Here is a 9,087-nt window from a genome sequence, read left to right as displayed (position 1 = left end):
AGGGGTGGGGCCGCATGCTGGGGGCGGAGCTTCCACCCTCCGGGGGCCAGGCCTCCCCATCTTTGCTGGCCCCTGACGGGGCCCCAGGCCCCGTCAGAGACTGGCAAAAAAGCTGGTGGGGCCACCAGCGCTGGAGGGCCCCCTGGAGGGCCCCAGCGATGGCACCGGGCCTCCCAGAGGCCCCCTGCCGCCCTCGGAGCCCTCCTGGAGGGCCCCAGGGACGGCAGCGGGCCCCCCAGAGGCCCCCTGCCGCCCTCGGAGCCCTTCTGCTTTAAATACAACTTCTTTGGTTAAAAATTAAGTATGTGAAGAATCGAAGTGGAACGCTAGGCACTTTCAGAAGTACAGCCACCCTCACATTCCCTTAAAGAGCACAGAGTGGTTCATGCCTCAAATACCTGGACAAACAAAAATGTTTGGAAATGATATTGAAAATATTGCATTATCCGTGGGCTTCACATCTCCATAAAGAGAGTATTCCACAACTCAAGTGCCATCACAGAAAAGGTCTCCCTTTTTGTTGTCAAATAAGGTTCAGCAGGCACTTGGAGAAGAACCTCTCAGGACAAATGGACTGTAGATTACCTATCTGTTCCTTCTGATAGTTTTATCCTAAGCCATTCAGAGCTTTAAAGACACCTGGTCTTGGGCTTAGAATCAAAAGAAACAATTAATTCTATCTGTTTCAGAACTGGTATAATGTGATTCTACTTCACTGCCCTGGCCACATTTGGGAATTTCTGATAGCAGAGACATCTGAGTTGTCATCAGTGACAACCCCACATATGGCATATTAAAGCAATCTAGATTGAAGTGTGCTATTCAAATTCACCATGGCTAGTAAGTTCAGACACATTATATACATGGAAGCAGCCTCTAAATAATGTTCTGGTTGGCTAGCTGAATCATTGCTCAAAACATCAATCTGTTTCTATCAAGGGTCTGGCTTATACTGATCTCAGATTCCCATAAATAGATAAAACATCACCTTAGTATTTTGTTTCTTAGATCCACTGAGGTAGGAGTCAAAAAGGTCCATCTCTCTCCATTGTTTTTCTCTAAAATGAACTCTGAACATGCTTTTGAACTCAAGTTCAGCATACAAGCTTGTTTATATTGACTTTATGATTTGGTGGCTTCCCTATCAGTTTTTCCCCCTCCTCCACTCCCCCTTTTCTCCAAGGGGGGAAAAATATTTTTATTACATGATGTTGGGTTGTTGTTGTTCAAAGAATTTCTGTTCCCTGTCTGCTGAGGTATTCCCTTGTGTTCCAAAAATAGTTCACAGGATTCTGTGATATCTAACATTCTCTGGGCTTTGGGAAAGGACATTCAAAGCTCTTTTCACACTGAGCTCAAGGGAGGTTCTTGGCATAGAGATTAGAAACTCCCCAAATATCTCCCTACCTGGGGTAGGGATTAGAACTGCCAAATTAGGACTGTCCCAGGCACTGAGACCTCTGGGCCAGAACCTTCAAAGTATTTCTATACTTCTGAAACAGAAGGTCTTTTGGACTGGTGAAGGCTACTTGCAAAATCCATAAGCCTCAGTCATTTGGGATTCTAAGGGTGCATCTGCACTGCACTAGATTTCCAACAAGTACAAAATGCCAAAAATGAGGTGGGAGGGAAAAGTACAGATAGTGTCCAGGCCATTGATTTTAGGATGGGAATGTTGGTCATTTAGTGGATAGTGTCTTCATCAATGAACCAAGCACTGAAGGAAGGCAAATTCAAGGTGAAGCATTTCTGGAGCTCCTCCAAATATTTATTGAGAACTTCTATTGCATCTTCATGGGTGATACCTGGTTTGTAGGATCGGTCAAGGATGCTGAGCATTAGGAATGCCCCATAACCATGAGCTGCAAAGGAAGCCTTGGCCAAGGAAGTAAGATAGTCCATGTAGTACAGGGCAGGGCTATCATATTTGTTGTAACCGGCTAGGAGGAGGTTGGAATGATAGGGAATCTGACTCTGCAGATAGTCTGCTAAATTCCGATGTGTGAAATTAGCAGCTGCAGTTGGAGACAGCTCATATCCATTCCTCATTTTGTAGAGCTGGACATTTTTCTGGATATATTCTGCAAACTGGACAGTGTTACCAGCCTCTCCGACACAGAGGAGCAAGATTTTCTCACTTTGTGCTTCATGTGGATGATGCTGGAGGCATGTGGATGATGCTGGAGGTGGTGATGAGCACAAAGTCTTGGCACTGGATGCTGAGGAGATATTCCATTTTGACTTGTTGAAGGGAAGGAACAAGGTGCCAGCACCACAGAAACTCTTGTTGACTGGTGAAGGCTACCTGTAAAATTCATTTGGGATTCTAAGAATGCATCAGCACTGCAGTAAAAATCCAATTTGACATCACTTTAACTGCCATGGCTCAATGCTATAGAATTCTGGGTATCATCATTTTTGAGACATTTATCCTTTTCTGTCAGAGAGCTCTGGTGCCACAACACACTACAATTCCCAGTCTTCCATAGCACTGAGCCATGGCAGTTAAAGTAGTGTCAAAGTGGATTATTTTTGCAGTGCAGATACAGTCTCAATCACAGGAAGCCTACATGAGCAGTGAAGGCTTCCCATTTCAGAAGTTCAGCCCCAAACATGTGGAGGTTTACAAGTCCAGCAATGCACAAAAGGCAATAGCAATGAGGGTACACCATCCTCATGACTAGAATTGTGTGAGAGTGAAAGGGATGGACAGTGCACATACTAACAGGATGGACAAATCTGTCACTTTCTCCCATGTCTGACTTTTGATAAGTTTGGTTTAAAGAATAAAACACCCATCCTTAATGTGAATCTATGTCTTCAATAAAGGGAGTGGATATTGACCTGTAGTTGTTTGATGGCATTGGGTTGAGCCATTTGGCAGTAGTTTGGGCATTCCTGAACAATTTGAAATGACTTGCTGTGTAAATGGATCATTGCTAAAGAAGCTGCCATTTCAGTCAGTAATTTCAGGTATTGTATAACTGTGGTTTTTCTCCCTTCTCCTCTGATGTACATTGGAAAGGAACAATTTAATGGCTCATTGGAATTACTTTGTCAACTAATGGCTGGGCTGCATCTTTCATGTCCTGATTTAGGCTAATGGTGAACTAATTCAGTGAACTTCTCTTTATCTAAAAAGTCTAATCTGCTGAGGCTGTGTATAAAACCTCTTTTCATCTTTTTTGGCTCCATTTTACTCCCATGTTCTTGTGTGGGAGGGCTGATGCATTTATTTATAGTTATTTAAAAAGATGTGGAGAAGGATGTCTTATAGTCAAGGATGTGTGTGAATGAGTGAGTGTGTTTATTCATTCTCTTGGTATGTACTTTCTGAAATGGATCTTAACATCCCAAACATCCCAACTGTTATATAAGCAACCACTTTAACAACAGAAAATGTGAACTTGGCCACATAGGACAAATTAATATTTTGCCACTCCTATTCTTGCAAAATCTGCCTCCTTGAAAGCAGAATATCATTCTCACTATATTGAAGTCTGGTAAAGTGAGCAGTAAAATACCAATGAGAACATTGTTGATCTTTAAGTTGCCACTAGATTCTTTTATTGTTTTAACTAGGATAATATGCACATAATGGAAATGCATGACTGTTATGAATTGAGAACAATGGGAATATACAAACTAAATTTTAAATAAACATTCACTATCCCCTGGTCACAAATTATCACTTTTTATAATACAACATAACTGAGTTTGGAAGTCACTTTGAAGACAAATGAATGTAGTGGCACACTGAAGCCATCCATAAAGGAGAGATGGTAGGATGATGCTCTGATCAGCATATCATCATCCCACCACTGCTTGTTTAATTGTCCATGTTTTGCTACTAGGACGTTCTTCTAGACATACATTACTGAAATGAATAGTAGCTTTGTAAGAACAGCAGGTTTTGTACCTGAATAGCAGCTTTTGTACTTATGTATGATTGACAATACACATATGTCTTGAAAATATCATCATGTATTTGTGAATGGCACTCATATAGGTAGAATGGTTTTATATGGAAATCATACAGATAGCATGAGTGGGAAAAGTCTGCATATCACAATTTCTTTATATTGCTAAGCTGAGTAATGATTTAAATGTGCATGCTTAGTGTGTATGTTTGTGTTTTATCAGCAGGTGCCTTTATATTCCACTGAAAAATATCCATTAAGGCTCTGCTGAAATGAGCAATTTATTGAACAAAATCTAATTAACAAGGAACAGTTTCATTAGAAAGTGCTCCTGCTTAATAAGTTATTCTGATACCATCTTCTTCCATTTAAATGCTTTTTAAAACAGTATGAAGAGCTTACTTAACCAATATCGTTCTAAGTGGATAATTAGAACAACAACATGTTTTTAAAAAAATCCAAGTATGCTTCAAAATCTTAGGGTGCAGATCCTGGAACCTCTAAAGCTGCCTCATAGTGGGCTTTTAATAAGTTCCACATAAATGCAACATGTGCAAGAAAATGAAAAACACCTCATAGAGCTATCATCTTCATCTGCCAACTTACAAGTATTTTTTCACAAATTTTGTTCTCCCCCCTTATTGCTATACATTGGCATCATAAGGCATGGCTTATGAGGTTAGAGGTGACATTTATTTGTGCTAATAAATTACATCCAAAGCTTTTAACAGTCTCTTTCTTCCTCAGCCTCCAATCCATGACAGTTTTGCATAAGTTCATAAGTCCATTCTAATGCTGTTTCTCAATTAACTTGCCTTCTTAACAATAAACAATCCACACAAAGAATTGTTTTGCATATATTGTCTCACAATGTGCACACAGTTCTAAATATGCTAAAGATACACAGCTGGAATTCAGCAGGAGCTCGTGTCTTCATAAGTGGACATTGGTGTACAGGAAAAAGAACTGATTCGTTTTTGTAAAGTGCATATTCACCTAGGACTGCTGTGACTTTACTACATACTGAGTGTCCATTGTGCAATGACAGCCAGCAGAGTGACAGATATGGCCCAATGCACAGTGGGCATTGGGGCTGCTCCCAAATCAGAACACTGGCTAGGAAGTGCACATCAGGAGTACCCAGTGGGCTTTGGAGCACTCCTGCCTAGATGAGCATCTGTTCAATTCACTAACAAGGTTTTGTTGCGTTTCTTCAACTACAGAAGTGGTTCCCAACCTTCCTAATGCCGTGACCCTTTATAATAATAATAATAATAATAATAATAATAATAATAATAATAATAATAGATATATTTCTAGCCCGCCCAATCACGAAGAATCCGGGCGGGTTACAACAATAAAATACAACAAATTACAATAGAGTTAAAAAATCAAACCCTAGACCTACCACCACCACCCATTCCCAGTACTAAAACAGAATTAAACAGTAATAATATTAAAACATTAAAAACATTAAAAACACTGAACAACCAAAAAATAGGCAGAAACATTGGTGAGGGGAAATAGACAGATGAGGGGACAAATATCTCTATATCTGGGGAGGGTAACTAAGTTGGAAAGGCCTGCCAGAAGAGATCCATCTTGAGTGCTTTCTTAAAAGCTATCAGAGTGGAATTGTGATGGATCTCCTCCGGCAGGTCGTTCCATAGTTTAGGAGCAGTTGTAGAAAAGGCCCTCTGGGAGACAGATGTTAGCCTAGATTTTTTTTGGCTGTAGTAGATTTCTTCCAGAGGACCTTAGTGTGCGGGACGGACAATAGAGAAGAAGGCATTCCCTCAAGTACTCTGGGCCCAAGCCATGTAGGGCTTTTAAGGTAATCACCAACACCTTGTACTTTGCCCGGAAACTAATAGGCAGGCAGTGCAGGGACTTCAAGACCAGTGTTATATGGTCATTCCTAGAAGTTCCCGTGATCAATCTGGCTGCCATATTTTGTACCAGCTGAAGTTTCCGAACTTGGCACAAGGGTAGCCCCAAGTAGAGCGCATTACAGAAGTCCAGTCGAGAGGTTACCAGTGCATGTACTACTGTTTCCAGGTCCCTCAGCTCCAGGAAGGGGCGCAGTTGGCATATCAAACGAAGGTGATAACAGGCGCTCTTGACTGTCGCATCCACCTGAGCTGTCAGTTGGAGCAACGAGTCAAGAAGCACCCCCAAGCTGCGAACAGAATCCTTCAGGGGAAGTGTGACCCCATCCAGAACTGGCTGACACAACTCCATTCCTGGATTCAGGGTTCCTATAGCAAGTACCTCCATCTTACCTGGATTCAGCTTGAGTCGGTTTTCCCTCATCCAGTCCATTACCGCCCCAAGACAGGCATTCTTTAATACAGTTCCTCATGTTGTGGTGACCCAAACCAATGAAATTATTTTCATTGCTACTTCATAACTGTAATTAAATAGATGTTTTCCAATGGTCTTAGGCGACCCCCATGAAAGGGTCATTCGACCCCCAAAGGGATCCCGACCCACAGGTTGGGAACCACTGAACTACAGATTCATAAAATTACGAAATGTGATGTAGGATCTCGTCCCATATATCTGTTTTGAGAACTACACTGGAAAATTTGGGTATTGTAAAATGCAAACAATATTTGTACTTTGAGCTGCATGCTAACTGAAGAAATGTGAATCAAGTAAGTTTGCTCTGAAAACAGCTGAAGAAAATCCTTAAGCTTCCCTTCTTCAGCTTGTGATCTGGGAGTAGACATGGACATGCGGACTATACTGTTTGCTCTGGTATTTGAGGGAGAGAAGAGCAACCAGGCACTATTGTGCCTTGGCCCCAGCAGCTGATGAGAACCCCTCTTTCATATTTCAACTGTCATTGCTCTGACCTCTGAGGGAGAGACGAGCTTTCATCATTTGGTGGGCTTGCCTCCCTCATTGCCATTCACTTTTCCTTATATGCCATACCATATTTAGATTATAAACCTGAGGGAAGCAGATTGTCAAATTAATGATTTGTAAACCACTTTGAGAGCATTTTTGGCTGAAGGGCAATGTATAAATACCATAAATACATGCATACATACAAAGTATCTGAATATAATTTCTGAATGAATTGATTAGCCAAGATGTTGATACTTTAGTTACCATTGAGAAACATAAGGTCTTGATTTTATTGGTCTTTGGCTGTTAAAAGCCCACTTATAGGGAACCTGTCAGAATTGCACCTATTAGAGTTATCAACCTATACTGAGTAACAGTTTACATTATATTATTCACTTGTTTTTCAGTACCCACTCTCTTCTTGTATTAGTCTAGCCTGCAGCCATTTCTGCTTCCCTCTTTCTCCTCCATAAGACCATGTGTTTTAATTTTGCATGAACCATTTGTAAGTCAAACCACACACACACACACACACACACACACACACACACACACACACATTTTACAAAGATTTTTTTTACCATGGTGACTAAGCTTATTTCTTTTCTCTGCTAGACCCTATATGTGTGGGTGGTTGTTGTTCAGCTTCTGCCTTGCACATTTTATTCCTCCATAGCAATATGTTCAGTTAGCACAAATACCACAGAAGAAGCAAAAGGCAGGTTATATACTTACCATCTTTTGAAAGATACTCTTGTAAGCACTGACAGTATGTGCGACATTCAGCTCCTGTACTGTTTCAGAAATGCAAACAATGTTTGACTGCACATAGGAAATGCAAGCTTGTCTTCTGATAAAAAATGATAGAGGGGAAGATATGAAGAATCACAGCTAACCTCTAGTCTAAAGTCAGACTTCTATAGTTGCATTGTTGAAACCCTCCTTTAAGAATCCAACATAAGAACAAGAATGGCACTTATTTGCTATGCTTGCCATATGTATTTATTTGTACATTTGTTTCTGGAGTTTTCAGATGCACCCCATTTGATGGCATGCCCTTATTGACACAGGAAGAGGCAAATTAAATTAAGATTTAAGAATTTAATTTCCTTTGTGGTAGAAAATGTGATGGGTGATTAATTGACAAGATAACAAATTACATAAATCTGACCTGCCAGATGTCATTGTTTGCTTTAAAATGTGTTGATATGTCTTGTGTGCAAACTAAGTACTGCTGAATTCTTTGCTGACTTAGGATATGCATCACTAAGTTTATGTTTAACCATGTTATTGCCATTACGTCTGTCAGACAGACAATAGCTGCTTTAGTATAAATAAAGCAAATTTGTTTTGTGTCCTCCTTCTGACCTGCAGAATGTTTAGCTAGCAAGTGGGTTTTCAGGCGATCCTTTGCAACATGCTTTTGTGGACCTGCTGCAGTAGCAACTAGGGACTGATTACAATGTATGTATAGTTAGTTACGCACAAGGTTTTCTCAACAAGGTGATGGGGTTTATTTTAGCAACTGGGTAAGAAAGGGTGGAAGTAATTATTGCTGTTTACAAACCTAGAGTTTACATGTTCATAACTGACGGTAGTTTAATTTGTATTTATATGTAGAGATTTTTTAAAGCCCTCCCAAGCCACCATACTGGAAAGCAGTTTCTGTGAGCAATAGGTCTGTGTTTCCTGGAGTAGGATGCATCAGACTGATGTTTCCATCCTTCCTCTCTAAAGCTCTCCATGTGAGAAGGAATTGCAACAGGGATACCGTTTTGGACAGTTGTATTTGGATTAGAGGCAGGTGGAAATGTCAGTTTGTTGTATCCAGATTGACAGAAGAACAGAACCGTCACTCACAGTGGCTGCTGCTGCTCATTGGTCTGGATGGGAATGGGGCAAGAAACACTGCTTAGCTACATAACTAAATAGCGATCTAGAATTGTGCAATTATGTTTACTAAGGTGAAGTCAAAGGCTTTCATGCCAGCATAATAGTTTTTTGTGGGTTTTTTCGGGCTGTGTGGCCATGTTCTAGAAGAGTTTATTCCTGATGTTTCACCAGCATCTGTGGCTGGCATCTGTCAGAGAGAAAATGGCAACCACAGATGCTGGCAAATGTCAGGGATAAACTTCTTCTAGAACGGCACTTAGCCCGAGAAAACCCACAAAAACGATTTTACTAATTTTTTGGAGAAGTCCTCCTCCCAACGCAAATAATAAGAATTTATTTCTTATAGCACATTATTTTTTATCTGTGACCAGAATTATTACTTGAAAGTCTAGTGATTGTGTCCTATCATGCCTATCAGCCA

The 9,087-nt window shown here is 40.7% G+C and overlaps 1 pseudogene; it reads right to left on the bottom strand.

The window, feature by feature from the left end:
- Positions 1–1,683: 1,683 nt before the first annotated feature.
- Positions 1,684–2,236, bottom strand: LOC121924232 (annotated as a pseudogene).
- Between the last annotated feature and the right edge of the window lie 6,851 nt (positions 2,237–9,087).

The sequence above is a fragment of the Sceloporus undulatus genome, chromosome 2, assembly GCF_019175285.1.
Source record: "Sceloporus undulatus isolate JIND9_A2432 ecotype Alabama chromosome 2, SceUnd_v1.1, whole genome shotgun sequence".
Taxonomy (NCBI): Eukaryota; Metazoa; Chordata; class Lepidosauria; order Squamata; family Phrynosomatidae; genus Sceloporus; species Sceloporus undulatus.
Note: the sequence above shows the minus strand (reverse complement) of the source record. Positions and strands in the feature narration are given on the sequence as shown.